A 14,159-nucleotide genomic window follows, 5' to 3' on the forward strand; every position below is an offset into this window, starting at 1 on the left:
GAGTCAAGGTGGGGAAAATTATATCGCAAGTCATTGACAAAGTGTCACTTATACTCGCTGTCAGTTGTATATTTAAAATGGCAGACTTTAGCAATGACTCCCCGGCTAAATATAGGTAAAATAAAGTATACCAACATGAACTTGTTTGCAGGTCTAAAGTCTAGGAGGTTGACTGGGGTTGGAGGATGTGTATCACACAACACCACTAGTTTTATATTGCCTTACATTTGTTGTAAAACTTCAACCATGACAGGAAGAGAAAATTGTTTAGCAGCGGGGATGTCCCAAGACAGGACTTGGTGAGCGTCTTGGTTTGCTGGCTTACAACTCATCCCTGAATTGATTTACTGAGGCTAGAGGCCAGTTATAAATTTTCGGGTCACAACAAGGTCAAAGAGTAGGAATGGGGACCAACAAATGGTAGCAAATTGAAGAATCACAAGCATTTATTGAATCCTATTCCTTACCATTTACCATATTGCACCCAGGCCAGTATCCTCCACATAGATGCTAACACAACGACCTTAATGTAATTTGGAAGAGAGTATTTATGCTACACATTTACTACACATTCATGCTGCAATATGCTACATATTTTTTAAATTTTTTATTTCACCTTTATTTAACCAGGTAGGCAAGTTGAGAACAAGTTCTCATTTACAATTGCGACCTGGCCAAGACAAAGCAAAGCAGTTCGACACATACAACAACACAGAGTTACACATGGAGTAAAACAAACATACAGTCAATAATACAGTAGAAAAATAAGTCAATATACAATGTGAGCAAATAAGGTGAGATAAAGGAGGTAAAGGCAAAAAAGGCCATGGTGGCAAAGTAAATAGAATATAGCAAGTAAAACACTGGAATGGTAGATTTGCAGTGGAAGAAAGTGCAAAGTAGAAATAGAAATAATGGGGTGCAAAGGAGCAAAATAAATAAATAAATAAATACAGTAGGGGAAGAGGTAGTTGTATGGGCTAAATTATAGATGGGCTATGTACAGGTGCAATGATCTGTGAGCTGCTCTGACAGCTGGTGCTTAAAGCTAGTGAGGGAGATAAGTGTTTCCAATTTCAGAGATTTTTGTAGTTCGTTCCAGTCATTGGCAGCAGAGAACTGGAAGGAAAGACGGCCAAAGGAGGAATTGGCTTTGGGGGTGACCAGAGAGATATACCTGCTGGAGCGCGTGCTACAGGTGGGTGCTGCTATGGTGACCAGTGAGCGGAGATAAGGGGGGACTTTACCTAGCAGGGTCTTGTAGATGACCTGGAGCCAGTGGATTTGGTGACGAGTATGAAGCGAGGGCCAGCCAACGAGAGCGTACAGGTCGCAGTGGTGGGTAGTATATGGGGCTTTGGTGACAAAACGGATGGCACTGTGATAGACTGCATCCAGTTTATTGAGTAGGGTATTGGAGGCTATTTTGTAAATGACATCGCCAAAGTCGAGGATCGGTAGGATGGTCAGTTTTATGAGGGTATGTTTGGCAGCATAAGTGAAGGATGCTTTGTTGCGAAATAGGAAGCCAATTCTAGATGTAACTTTGGATTGGAGATGTTTGATGTGAGTCTGGAAGGAGAGCTTACAGTCTAACCAGACACCTAGGTATTTGTAGTTGTCCACATATTCTAAGTCAGAACGGTCCAGAGTAGTGATGCTGGACGGGCGGACAGGTGCAGGCAGCGATCGGTTGAAGAGCATGCATTTAGTTTTACTTGTATTTAAGAGCAGTTGGAGGCCACGGAAGGAGAGTTGTATGGCATTGAAGCTCGTCTGGAGGGTTGTTAACACAGTGTCCAAAGAAGGGCCAGAAGTATACAGAATGGTGTCGTCTGCGTAGAGGTGGATCAGAGACTCACCAGCAGCAAGAGCGACAACATTGATGTATACAGAGAAAAGAGTTGGCCCAAGAATTGAACCCTGTGGTACCCCATAGAGACTGCCAGAGGCCCGGACAACAGGCCATCCGATTTGACACATTGAACTCTATCAGAGAAGTAGTTGGTGAACCAGGCGAGGCAAACATTTGAGAAACCAAGGCTATTGAGTCTGCCGATGAGGATGTGGTGAGTCGAAAGCCTTGGCCAGGTCAATGAATACGGCAGCACAATATTGTTTCTTATCGATGGCGGTTACAATATCGTTTAGGACCTTGAGCGTGGCTGAGGTGCACCCATGACCAGCTCTGAAACCATATCCTTGTGAAAGGCTAAATACAGTGCCTTTGGAAAGTTTCCATACCCCTAAACTTTTTCCATATTTTGTTATGTTACAACCTTATTCTAAAATGGATACAAAAAAAAGTGGGCAGAGATGGTAGTCCTTCTGGAAGGTTCTCCCCTCTCCACAGAGGAACTCTGGTGCTCTGTCAGAGTGACCATCGGGTTCTTGGTCACCTCCCTGACCAAGGCCCTTCTCCCTCGATTGCTCAGTTTGGCCGGGCGGCCAGCTCTAGGAATAGTCTTGGTGGTTCCAAACATCTTCCATTTAAAAATGATGGAGGACACTGTGTTCTTCGGGACATTCAATGCTGCAGACATTTTTTGGTACGGAGCTCTACGGTCAATTCCTTCAACCTCGTGTCTTGGTTATTGCCCTGACATGCACTGTCAACTGTGGGTCCTTATATAGACAGGTGTGTGCCTTTCCAAATCATGTCCAATTAATTGAATTTACCACATATCAATGGAAACAGGATGCACCTGAGCTCAATTTGGAGTCTCATAGCAAAAGGTCTGAATACATACAGTTGAAGTTGGAAGTTTACATACACCTTAGCCAAATACATTTAAACTCAGTTTTTCACAATTCCTGACATTTAATCCTAATAAAAAATACCTGTCTTTGGTCAGTTAGGATCACCACTTTTATTTATTCAGAATAATAGTAGAGAGAATGATTTATTTCAGCTTTTATTTATTTAATCACATTCCCAGTGGGTCAGAAGTTTACATACACTTAATTAGTATTTGGTAGCATTGCCTTTAAATTGTTTAACTTGGGTCAAACATTTCAGGTAGCCTTCCACAACCTTCCCACAATAAGTTGGGTGAATTTTGGCCCAATCCTCCTGACAGAGCTGCTGTAACTGAGTCCGGTTTGTAGGCCTCCTTGCTTTTTCAGTTCTGCCCACAAACTTTCTATGGGATAGAGGTCAGGGCTTTGTGATGGCCACTCCAATACCTTGACATTGTTGTCCTTAAACCATTTTGCCACAACTTTGGAAGTATGCTTGGGGCCATTGTCCATTTGGAAGATCCATTTGCGATCTAGTTAGTGAAGTGCACCAGTCCCTCCTGCAGCAAAGCACCACAACATGATGATGCCACCCCCATGCTTCACGGTTGGGATGGTGTTCTTCGGCTTGCAAGCCTCCCCCTTTTTTCCTCCAAACATAACGATGGTCATTAAGGCCAAACAGTTCCATTTTTGTTTCATCAGACCAGAGGACATTTCTCCAAAATGTACGTTCTTTGTCCCCATGTGCAGTTGCAAACCGTAGCCTGGCTTTTTTATGGCGGTTTTGGAGCAGTGGTTTCTTCCTTGCTGAGCAGCCTTTCAGGTTATGTCGATATAGGACTTGTTTTACTGTGGATATAGATACTTTTGTACCCGTTTCCTCCAGCATCTTCACAGGGTCCTTTGCTGTTGTTCTGGGACTGATTTGCACTTTCGCACCAAAGTACATTCATCTCTAGGAGACAGAACGCGTCTCCTTCCTGAGCGGTATGATGGCTGCGTGGTCCCATGGTGTTTAGACTTGCGTACTATTGTTTGTACAGATGAACGTTGTACCTTCAGGCATTTGGAAATTGCTCCCAAGGATGAACCAAACTTGTGGACGTCTACAATTTTTTTTCTGAATTCTTGGCTGATTTCTTTTAATTTTCCCATGATGTCAAGCAAAGAGGCACTGAGTTTGAAGGTAGGCCTCAAATACATCCATAGGTACACCTCCAATTGACTCAAATGATGTCAATTAGCCTATCAGAAGCTTCTAATGCCATGACATCATTTTCTGGACTTTTCCAAGCTGTTTAAAGGCAGTCACCTTAGTGTACAGTGAGGGGAAAAGGTATTTGATCCCCTGCTGATTTTGTACATTTACCCACTGACAAAGAAATGATCAGTCTATAATTTTAATGGTAGGTTTATTTGAACAGTGAGAGACAGAAGAACAAAAAAATCCAGAAAAACGCATGTCGAAAATGTTATAAATTGATTTGCATTTTAATGAGGGAAATAAGTATTTGAACCCTCTGCAAAACATGACTTAGTACTTGGTGGCAAAACCCTTGTTGGCAATCACAGAGGTCAGACGTTTCTTGTAGATGGCCACCAGTTTTGCACACATCTCAGGAGGGATTTTGTCCCATTCCTCTTTGCAGATCTTCTCCAAGTCATTAAGGTTTCGAGGCTGATGTTTGGGAACTCGAACCTTCAGCTCCATCCACAGATTTTCTATGGGATTAAGGTCTGGAGACTGGCTAGGCCACTCTAGGACCTTAATGTGCTTCTTCATGAGCCACTCCTTTGTTGCCTTGGCCATGTTTTTTGGGTCATTGTCATGCTGGAATACCCATCCACGACCCATTTTCAATGCCCTGGCTGAGGGAAGGAGGTTCTCACCCAAGATTTGACGGTACATGGCCCCGTCCATCGTCCCTTTGATGCGGTGAAGTTGTCCTGTCTCCTTAGCAGAAAAACACCCCCAAAGCATAATGTTTCCACCTCCATGTTTGACAGTGGAGATAGTGTTCTTGGGGTCATAGGCAGCATTCCTCCTCCTCCAAACACGGCGAGTTGAGTTGATGCCAAAGAGCTCCATTTTGGTCTCATCTGACCACAACACTTTCACCCAGTTGTCCGCTGAATCATTCAGATGTTCAGTGGCAAACTTCAGACGGGCATGTATATCTATTCTTGAGCAGGGGGATCTTGCGGGCGCTGCAGGATTTCAGTCCTTCACGGCGTAGTGTGTTACCAATTGTTTTCTTGGTGACTATGGTCCCAGCTGCCTTGAGATCATTGACAAGATCCTCCGGTGTAGTTCTGGGCTGATTCCTCACCGTTCTCATGATCATTGCAACTCCACGAGGTGAGATCTTGCATGGAGCCGCAGGCCGAGGGAGATTGACAGTTCTTTTGTGTTTCTTCCATTTGCAAATAATCGCACCAACTGTTGTCACCTTCTCACCAAGTTGCTTGGCGATAGTCTTGTAGCCCATTCCAGCCTTGTGTAGGTCTACAATCTTTCCCTGACATCCTTGGAGAGCTCTTTGGTCTTGGCCATGGTGGAGAGTTTGGAATCTGATTGATTGATTGCTTCTGTGGACAGGTGTCTTTTATACAGATAACAAGCTGAGATTAGGAGCACTCCCTTTAAGAGTGTGCTCCTAATCTCAGCTCGTTACCTGTATAAAAGACACCTGGGAGCCAGAAATCTTTCTGATTGAGAGGGGGTCAAATAATTATTTCCCTCATTAATATGCAAATCAATTTATAACATTTTTCACATGCGTTTTTCTGGATTTTTTTGTTGTTATTCTGTCTCTCTCTGTTCAAATAAACCTACCATTAAAATTATAGACTGATCATTTCTTTGTCAGTGGGCAAACAAAATCAGCAGGGGATCAAATACTTTTTCCCTCACTGTATGTAAACTTCTGACCCACTGGAATTGTGATACAGTGAATTGTAGGTGAAATAATCTGTCTGTAAACAATTGTTGGAAAAATTACTTGTGTCATGCACAAAGTAGATGTCCTAACCAACTTGCCAAAACTATAGTTAACAAGAAATTTGTGGAGTGGTTGAAAAACGAGTTTCAATGACTCCAACCTAAGTGTATGCAAACTTCCGACTTCAACTGTATGTAAATAAGTGATTTCTATTTATTTATTTTTTATACATTTGCAAAAATGTCTACAAACCTGTTTTTGCTTTGTCATTATGGGGTATTGTGTGTAGATTGCTGAGGATTTTTATTTATTTAATCTATTTTAGAATACGGCTGTAATGTAACAAAATGTGGAAAAAGTCATGGGGTCTGAATATATTCCGTAGGCAATGTAGTTCCATGTGTGTGCAAGTGGATAAACTGTGCCCAAAATTGAACAACTTGCTGGGTTCATATGTGTAACTGATTTGCCAAGTCTATTCCTTGGAGCGGAGATGCTGGTTGAGTCATGGCCCCTGAGAAATAACAAATAATCCATGAATGTAGGCCAGTTTCACCTATTCCTGAACAGGAACGTAACCAGTTATGGTGTTTCATTCTGTAGGGTGTGCATCTTGCTTCATGATATAAAAGGCATTGATTAACAACAATCAGCCGGCACACTTCCTCTTTCAAGGTTACACCAACACACAAGTAACTTTTTAGGTAATTGTCAACTAACAATGTCAACAAACTAACATCCTTGCAGAGATTTGTAAGGCAGTTGTTAAATTTCAACTGCATTGTAATTTGAATGAGGCTGAAGATGGTGGTTTTCCATGGTTGGTAGAACTGGTTCTGCCAAAGTTGTCACAAGCAGAATTATAAGAATTGGTGTCTATTGCAAACAAAGTATTCTTTTTTACTCAATCTCTCAAATATTTGGTTAAGAAACCTGGTCTCACTATCACAATCACTATTTGTTACATACTACTATTATAATATATATATATATATATATATATTTTTTAAAGTGTTAATACTGTATATTGTTTTTATTATATCCCAGAGTTATAATCCACAACTACATCATCAAAATATCACGTCTAATGAAGTACCACTTGCTTACTAACGCTCTGATTATAGTTGGGTTGAGGTTGTTGACTTTAAACACTAGATGGTGCACACACGTTGCTTTCCTTTACAGTTGACCTTAAAAAAAAATTGGACCCCATTTGTTGTTGGGGATACATTATCCATTTCAAATTATACTTTTATGAAACATGTACCTGTAGACTGCCACTAAAAATAAAAAAAACTGTCCTCTGTGTCCAAATCACTAAAGACTTAAAATAGTCCAAACACACACGCACAGTCGTGAAGAAGTCACGAACATCACTCCTAGGTATGGCAATAGCACCACCCTCGATCACATGGAGCTACACGGGGTTGTGCGGACCGCCCAGTACATCACTGGGAACAAGCTCCCTGCCATCCAGGACCTCTATATCAGGCGGTGTGAAAAGAAGGCCTGGAAAATCATCATAGGCTCCAACCACCCAAGCCATAGACTATTTTCTCTGCTACCGCACGGCAAGAGGTACCAGTACATCAAGTGTGCGACAAACTGGCTCTTGAACAGCTTCTATCCTCAAGCAATACAACTGATAAATAGTTAACAAAATAGCTACACAGACTGAGTTAGCCTTGTATCTTTATTGACCTTTTATTTCAGTATTTGCACTGTCTCTATGCACACTGACAGGGCCTACACACACACTGTCACTCCATCATCTGCTCACTCACACATAATATGCACACACATTTGTCTTTTTGGTCATTTAGCAGATGCTCTTATCCAGAGCGACTTACAGTACTGTGTGCATACATTGTCATACTTTTTTCGTGCATACATTTATACTGACTCTACACACCCGCACACATACAAGCAGCTGCTACTCTGTTTATCTCATATCCTGTTGCATAGTCACCTTACCCCTATACATATTGACCTCCACAACTCCAGTATCCCTGCATATGTAAATATGGTATCGGAACTGATTTAAAAAAAATTTTTCCTTTATATAGTATGCATACTTACTTACTTTGTGTATTTCATATTACTTCTGTGTTTTTTTCTAGTAATACATTGTTATTGATTATTGCATTGTTGTGTCTTAAATTAGCAAGAAAGGAATTTTACTATACTTGTGCACGTGACATTAAAACTTGAAACTCATATTTTCCATACTCTGTTCCAGTTAACTTAAAGCGTTGTTCAGATTCAATTAGGTCTGTGAACCATACTTTTTTAATGGCTTAGAATATGAGCTTTCCAAAAGTTGTTTACACTGTATATTATAGAGATCAGTCCTTTCGGGAGCCCAGATAATTGATTTATAAATCCCATCATTGGATGGTTGGGTGGTTGCGTTTTGTCAACATGAAATTACATTTACTGCTCAGTAATTGTATCCAATGAAATTAAATGCCAATTATGGCAATATCAACATAAAGATGGCCCTTTTTCATAAGGTTGGCGACAGAATGTAGAAATGAAATAAGATTATGACACAGAATGATTTATTTAGCCATAGTAGATGTTCTGTAAATAGATTTAGTGAAGAGAAAATATGCTGATTAATCCTGCAAGTCAGATGTCTAATACTGAATATTTCTGAGATGAACACTTTTACACTCTGAATAGCAGACAAACTTTGTCACGTATCTTGATCCATACGTTATCGATCATATTAAATGAAAACAAACTGAGTTCTGGCAGACAGTTTTTCATTTTCTCTGCAGGATTAATGCCCATGAATCAACCTCTAATATTTTTTCTCTCTGTCACCTCTTTTGTCTCGGTGTGTCGCATATAGGCACACATTCACTCATGCACACACACGCACACACACAAACACATGTTTTTCTGTTGAAGCCTTCTGACATTTAGTATGCTGGCCACATCAACGTCAGTAGCCGGGCATAAACTAGAGAGAAGCGTCTCAGGCCTCTCAACTCCTCTCCGTCTCATCTCCATAGTCTGACATTTAGCCAACACTTAATCAGAGGCCTAAGACAGTGCGAGGTCAAACTGTGTATGGAATCTGAATCTGCTAGCTTCCCTTTTTCACTCCCGGCCCCCTATTCTTCCTCACTCTGTTTTTGCTGCAGGCTGCGGGTCTCTCTTGTATTTCCCCCAGGGTTCTAGTAAAACTGGCTGCAGTAAGGGGGAGGGACTGCAGATTGTTTTGCTGTTGAAGCTGTCACTGTAATAAGAAGGAGAACAGGTTGCCTCACCTTTTTTTAATCAAGAGACATTTATACTGATATAACTCACACCAGCCCTACAATCCCTTAAGATAAATGTCAATAGCACTAGCTATATTATCTAAAAGTACATTTTAATGTAGGCCTACTTTGAAATTAGAATTGACTAAAATGCCTAAAGAGAAGAGTGCCAATGATTTTTAAAGAGTAAACAAGTTATAAGACTAAAGATTTGTTGTCCCAACCAGACAGGGCTCCATTCTGAGGTAATGTTCAGATTGTCCAGAGAGCTATAACGATAAGCCATAAATGTCCATGTTCAATTTAGTTTCTAAATGGGCTCTGGAATTGAAATGGACTCTTCACGCTTCTAGCAATGGAGAATCTTTCACTCACCCTTCGGTGCTTTGGAGGGCTTGAAAGTCATATTTGAAAGTCCCCCCCCCCCCTCGGACAGAGATGCCCCCATGCTACCCCTCTCTATGGCCAAAAATAGAGCCAAGGATATGTTGAATGCAGAAGACAGTCAGCTGAGCATTAGCATAATGTTAGCACTGCAGAGCAAAATAGCATTACCACTCAGGAAAAAAACTGAAAATCTATTTTATTGAAAAGTCTGGTAAAATATTTTCCTAATTCTGAATGCTAGGTAGAAGCTAATTTAATCAGGTTCTTAAGTGGCAGCAACAAATGCCTGCAAGTTCTCCATCTTTACAGGACCATGGCGGTTGCAATGAATGAATCCTAGGGGTTCAATAAGACTAATTTCTGGTGAATTACAATGACAGACTTAAAATAACAACACGATGAAAAATTAATTATCCAAAAGACTAATATGAGCCGTTTTTGTAACCATGTTTCATAGAAACAAGTCAACTAATGTATCAGTCTCAGGGATGGGGGTCAAAATGTGGTTGAATGTGAGAAGTGTCACTTACACTAGAAAATGGCTGTGGTCAAATGAGCATGAAGCATAATTCCTTGAAAAGTCCTCCCACGATATCCTTATACTAGATTAAAGTTCAGTGAAGCAGCTCTGATCACCCAAGCTGTCACATGGTTTGACGCTGGAGAGATGAAGCAGGTACGGGGAGTAAAACATTTAAAAAAGACGGACATAGAACGAGACAGCAACAGCATCAGCAAACCAATGTTAGAGACAAAAACAATACAAGGCAGCAGTGGGGAACAGAGCTGGGGAACTGACAAATGTAGGGGAGGAAATGAACAGGTGATAAGTGAGTCCAGGTGAGTCCAATAATGCTGATGCGCGTGACGAGGAAAGGCAGGTGTGCGTGATGGATGGCAGGAGTGCGTGATGCAGGGCAACCTAGCGCCCTCAAGCGCCAGGGGGAGGGAAGAGCGGAAGCAGACGTGACAGTACCTCCCCCTCTTGGGGCGCCACCCAGCGTACCACCTGGGCGAACCAGCCGAGACATGGGCGCTGGGCAAGCCGGTTGGGGCGTGGAAGCCCGATGAACCGGCAGGAGCATGAGAGCCTGGCGAGCCGGGTGAGGCATGGAAGACCGAGGATCCGGCTGAGGCAAGACACCTGTTGATCCCGCTGCAGAGAGGGATCCCAAAGATCCGGTGGTTTGTGACGTGGGATGGGGAGCCGCCGAGCCAACTGAGGCAAGGAAACCTTTCGAGCCAGCCAGGGCGTGAAAGCCCGACGGGCTGGTTTAGGCACCCCCGGTTTCATCGGCGGCAGAATCCACCCCGACGTCACCAACAAAACAAACAAACAAAAAAAACTCCTGGACCGGCTGGGCGAACAAGAGCTGACTGGGCGCCATCCGAGCCAACTGGGGCAAGGAAACCTCTCGAGCCAGCTAGGGCGTGGAAGCCCGATAAGCTGGCTAGGCACCCCTGGTTCCATCGGTGGCGACCCAGAGCCGATGCCACCATACCAACCAGAACGCCAGTACTCCCCGATGCTTCGTGTGATGGCTGATGCATTCTGTCACATGGTTTGACGCTGGAGAGATGAAGCAGGTACGGGGAGTAAAACATTTAATAAAGACGGACATAGAACGAGACAGGAACAGCGTCAGCAAACCAATGTTAAAGACAAAAACAATACAATGCAGCAGCTAGTTTCCCCTCTACAGTCTATAAGCGAACTGTATGAAACCATGGAACAGGTTTACAACAGCAGTAATGGCTATTCTGTGGTGCCATTCCATTAACTCTTCAACGTTGCTCATAGAAATCGTAATCAACAATTTCTTAGAGTAAGATTTCACCTAATTGAACAACAGTAAAACTGGAACAACTGATGTCACAAAGGACACGAATGAACCCCAAAAAAAGCAGTTAAGATTAGGCAGCCTAGTCACTGCTGCATCATACACGGAGTATACCAAACACTAGGAACACCTTCCTAATATTGAGTTGCACCCCCACCTTTCGCCCTCAGAACAGGCTCACTTCGTCAGGGCATGGACTCTACAGGGTGTTGAAAGTGTTCCACAGGGATGCTGGCCCATGTTGACTCCAACGTTTCCAACAGTTGTGTCAAGTTGACTAGATGTCCTTTTGGTGGTGGACCATTCTTGATACACAAGGAAACTGTTGAGCGTGAAAACCACATCATCGTTGTAGTTCTTGACACACCGGTGAGCCTGGCACCTACTACCATACACCGGCCAAAGGCACATACATTTTTTTGTCTTGAACATTCACCCTCTGAATGGCACACATACACAATACATGTCTCAATTGTCTCAAGCTTTCTTTAACCTGTCTCCTCCCATTTATCTACACTGATTGAAGTGGATTTAACAAGTGACATCAATAAGGGACAATAGCTTTCACCTGGATTCACCTCGTCAGTCTGTCATAGAAAGAGCAGGAGTTCTTAATATTTTGTATACTCAGTGTAAGTCCATTATCATATCAAGATCCTCTTTAAGACATACTTTTAGATTATTGTGAAGAGCCACAACATTAAAATTGTCCTTGACAAACTTTTATATCAAAGGTATTTTTTCCAGTATCTTTTAAGTGCTCACGTTGGAGGTGAGTTCATGGCTGAAAACCCAGATGTTTTATGTGGTTGAAAGCAACAGTCGTATCATTGGGTCAGCTATAGTGAACTCTAGTTTGGATGTGACACTAGGCTAAATTGATGTGTGAATAATGTATGCATATCATGCACAAAAGGCATAAGCATTTTAACAATTTCCATGGATGAACATACAGGGCATTCGCAAAGTATTCAGACCCCTTAACTTTTTCCACATTTTGTTACGTTACAGCCGTATCTTAAAATATATAAAATTGTTTTTTCTCATCAATCTACATGCAATACCCCATAATGACAAAGCAAAAATGGGATGTATAAAACTATACAACTGAAAAATCACATTTACATAAGTATTCAGACCCTTTACTCAGTACTTTGTTGAAGCACCTTTGGCAGTGATTACAGCATCGAGTCTTCTTGGGTGTGACTCTACAAGCTTGGCACATCTGTATTTGAGGAGTTTCTCCCATTCTTCTCTGCTGATTCTCTCAAGCTCTGTCGGGTGAATGGGGAGCATTGCTGTACAGCTATTTTAAAGTCTCTCTAGAGATGTTCGATCGGGTTCAAGTCCGGCCTCTGTCTGGAAAACTCAAGGACATTCAGAAACTTGTCCCAAAGCCACTCCTGCATTGTCTTGGCTGTGTGCTTAGGGTCGTTGTCCTGTTGGAAGGTGAACCTTCGCCCCAGTCTGAGGTCCTGAGCTCTCTGGAGCAGGTTTTCATCAAGGATCTCTCTGTACTTTGCTCCATTCATCTTTCCCTCGATCCTGACTAGTCTCCTAGTCACTGCTGCTGAAAACATCCCCACAGCATTATGCTGCCACCACCATGCTTCACTGTAGGGATGGTGCCAGGTTTCCTCCAGACGTTACACTTGGCATTCAAATCAAATCAAATCAAATGTATTTATATAGCCCTTCGTATATCAGCTGAAATCTCAAAGTGCTGTACAGAAACCCAGCCTAAAACCCCAAACAGCAAGCAATGCATGTGAAAGAGGCACGGTGGCTAGGAAAAACTCCCTAGGAAAAACTCCCTAGAAAGGCCAAAAACCTAGGAAGAAACCTAGAGAGGAACCAGGCTATGAGGGGTGGCCAGTCCTCTTCTGGCTGTGCCGGGTGGATATTATAACAGAACATGGTCAAGATGTTAAAATGTTCATAAATGACCAGCATGGTCAAATAATAATAATCATTGTAGTTGTCGAGGGTGCAACAAGCACGTCCGGTGAACAGGTCAGGGTTCCGTAGCCGCAGGCAGAACAGTTGAAACTGGAGCAGCAGCATGGCCAGGTGGACTGGGGACAGCAGGGAGTCATCATGCCAGGTAGTCCCGAGGCATGGTCCTAGGGCTCAGGTCCTCCGAGAGAAAGAAAGAAAGAGAGAAAGAGAGAATTAGAGAGAGCATATTTAAATTCACACAGGACACCGGATAAGACAAGAGAATACTCCAGATGAAACAGACTGACCCTAGCCCCCCGGCACATAAACTACTGCAGCATAAATACTGGAGGCTGAGACAGGAGGGATCAGAAGACTGTGGCCCCATCCGATGATACCCCCGGACAGGGCCAAACAGGCAGGATATAACCCCACCCACTTTGCCAAAGCACAGCCCCCACACCACTAGAGGGATGTCTACAACCACCAACTTACCGTCCGAAGACAAGGCCGAGTATAGCCCACAAAAATCTCCGCCATGACACAACCCAAGGGGGGGCGCCAACCCAGACAGGAAGACCACGTCAGTGACTCAACCCACTCAAGTGACGCACCCCTCCCATGGACGGCAGGAAGAACACCAGTAAGTCAGTGACTCAGCCCCTGTAATAGGGTTAGAGGCAGAGAATCCCAGTGGAAAGAGGGGAACCGGCAAGGCAGAGACAGCAAGGGCGGTTCGTTGCTCCAGCCTTTCCGTTCACCTTCACACTCCTGGGCCAGACTACACTTAATCATAGGACCTACTGAAGAGATAAGTCTTCAGTAAAGACTTAAAGGTTGAGACTGAGTCTGCGTCTCTCACATGGGTAGGCAGACTATTCCATAAAAATGGAGCTCTATAGGAGAAAGCCCTACCTCCAGCCGTTTGCTTAGAAATTCTAGGGACAATTAGGAGGCCTGCGTCTTGTGACCGTAGCGTACGTGTAGGTATGTACGGCAGGACCAAATCGGAAAGATAGGTAGGAGCAAGCCCATGTAAT

This window comes from Salmo trutta, chromosome 28 (genome assembly GCF_901001165.1).
Source record: "Salmo trutta chromosome 28, fSalTru1.1, whole genome shotgun sequence".
Taxonomy (NCBI): domain Eukaryota; kingdom Metazoa; phylum Chordata; class Actinopteri; order Salmoniformes; family Salmonidae; genus Salmo; species Salmo trutta.